Raw genomic sequence first — 2,110 nt, 5'->3', positions numbered from 1 at the left:
CTGAAGGAGGGATTATCAGAAGATACGATGGTGAAGAGGATTTTTGAGAAGTTTTGCAGACTGTTGGGGTGTACGGTCTTTTGCCAAGATGCCCTTTGCCCAAGGAGATCTTTACTTCATAATGCAACTTGTGAAGTTGGATTCTTTTTCTCTTTTTAAATGTGTTTTTGTTTTGTTTTGTTCCTTTAAAGCAAAAGTTCTAAGAGTGATAATAACAATAACAGTAAAATAATGATGTAATAATAACACCAAAAATGAAGGTTGATTATTATTTTAGCATTTAGAGTGTGACAGCCATTGACTAACATTTACCATGCCTGATCTCATTTAATTCCTATATCAACTGTATGAAGTTGGTGGTACTATTATTCCCATTTTATAGATGAGGAAATTGAGGCAACAAAATATTAAGTAAGATATATTAAGATTACACAGCTAGGAAGTGATAGTAGTGAAAGGTGAGCTCACTTTGGTCTGCCTTCAAAGATTGTGCTTTTAACTACTTTGCTATATTCTTTTCCTAATGAATGAGTCATTTGTTAAAAAGTGTAGTAGCCTGAGGGTGTGCATGTGCACACACATCCCCACCCCCCCCACACACCCCTCATCTAACTTCAGATGTTAACTGTTTACAAATATTTATGGGCCAACTTTCAGGGAGAGTTGGGTTAAGAAAGAGGAATCAATGCTATAATCTTGTTCACCCAAGAAAAATCTAGAGATATTAGGACAATAGGCAGGGTAGTCATTTGCCGAGTGTTAGGAAGAAAGATGCCTGCAAACTGACAACCAAGCAGGTGTTGCTGCTATTCCTATTAGGCCCCTGGGAATTCCCAGAATGTGAGGCTGAGGAAGAAATCAAATAAATAGTTTGATGACTCCACTAACTTGCAAAAGTATTTTCAAAAGTCCAAGCAGATTGCCCACTGTTCAGAGGCCATCAGACTCTAGGTGATCTTTCAGAGATAATGTGTTAACCCCAAAACTCTTACAAATCACCCCAGAGCTAATATGAGCCAAGCTATTTCAGCTCAAATGGGGCATGAAGGAGCCAGTATTTTCCCTGGAAGACTCATTCTTTCTTCTTTACCCTTACTGTTCCAACAGGGCTGATTCCAGTGAGTTTCTGAGAATAATGCAAGGCTTATTTTCTCTAGAGGGAGCTGAAGTAACAACAGTATCTTTGCTACCTCTGAGGGAGAAAGTGTATTCTGCATTGTTCCCCACCTTAAGCCTTGATTTGTTTGGACAGAAAGTTTCCAATCAGCTACTCATATTTCCACCAACGCCAACACTGTTCAATTCCAGTTTAAAAAGAAAGGACACTTCAGATTTGTGCTGTCAAATGCTGTAGTCCTAGTCTATGTGGCTATTGAGCACTTGGAATGTGGCAGATCTAAATTGAGCAGTTCTACAAGTGTAAAATATACATCATGGTAGTTTGAAGACTTAGTATGAAAACAAGAATGTAATATACCCCAAAATTTTATATTGATTGTATGTTGAAATGATAATATAGGCAGTCCTTGCTTTGCAAGACAGTGCAGAACCATAAAAGTGACTTTGTAAGCCAAAACTACACAAATGATTACAATAATCAATGGGGGGAAATTATGATTGTTATGTGACCTTTAGTGCTCGCTTTGGCAGCACATATACTAAAATTGGAATGATACAGAGAAGATTAGCATCGGCCCTGTGCAAGAATGATATGCAAATTCATGAAGCATTCCACATATTTAGCATGAGAAAGGAAACACTCACTCCAGTCCAGGAAGCGCTGAGAGTCCCATACAGGATAAACCCAAGGAGGAACATGCCAAGACACATATTAATCAAATTGACAAGTATTAAATACAAAGAAAAAATATTAAAAGCAACAAGGGAAAGCAACAAATAATATACAAGGGAACTCCCATAAGGTTACCAGCTGATTTTTCAGCAGAAACTCTGCAAGCCAGAAGGGAGTGGCATGATGTATTTAAAGTGATGAAAGGGAAAAACCTACAACCAAGAATATTCTATCCAGCAAAGCTCTCATTCAGATTTGACAGAGAAATCAAAAGCTTTACTGAAGCAAAGCTAAGAGAATCCAGCACCACCAAACCAG

At 38.0% G+C, this 2,110-nt stretch overlaps 1 non-coding gene across 1 annotated transcript; it reads left to right on the top strand.

Annotated features, from left to right (window-relative positions):
* Positions 1 to 1,634: 1,634 nt before the first annotated feature.
* On the top strand, positions 1,635 to 1,741 carry LOC131751780 (U6 spliceosomal RNA). Its single transcript, XR_009334337.1, has one exon. It is a non-coding gene; the product is annotated as a U6 spliceosomal RNA (small nuclear RNA).
* Positions 1,742 to 2,110: the final 369 nt, after the last annotated feature.

Source organism: Kogia breviceps, chromosome 2, assembly GCF_026419965.1.
Source record: "Kogia breviceps isolate mKogBre1 chromosome 2, mKogBre1 haplotype 1, whole genome shotgun sequence".
In the NCBI taxonomy this organism is placed as follows: Eukaryota; Metazoa; Chordata; class Mammalia; order Artiodactyla; family Physeteridae; genus Kogia; species Kogia breviceps.
The sequence above is the reverse complement of the archived record's forward strand: the minus strand, read 5'-3'. Positions and strand labels throughout refer to the sequence as shown.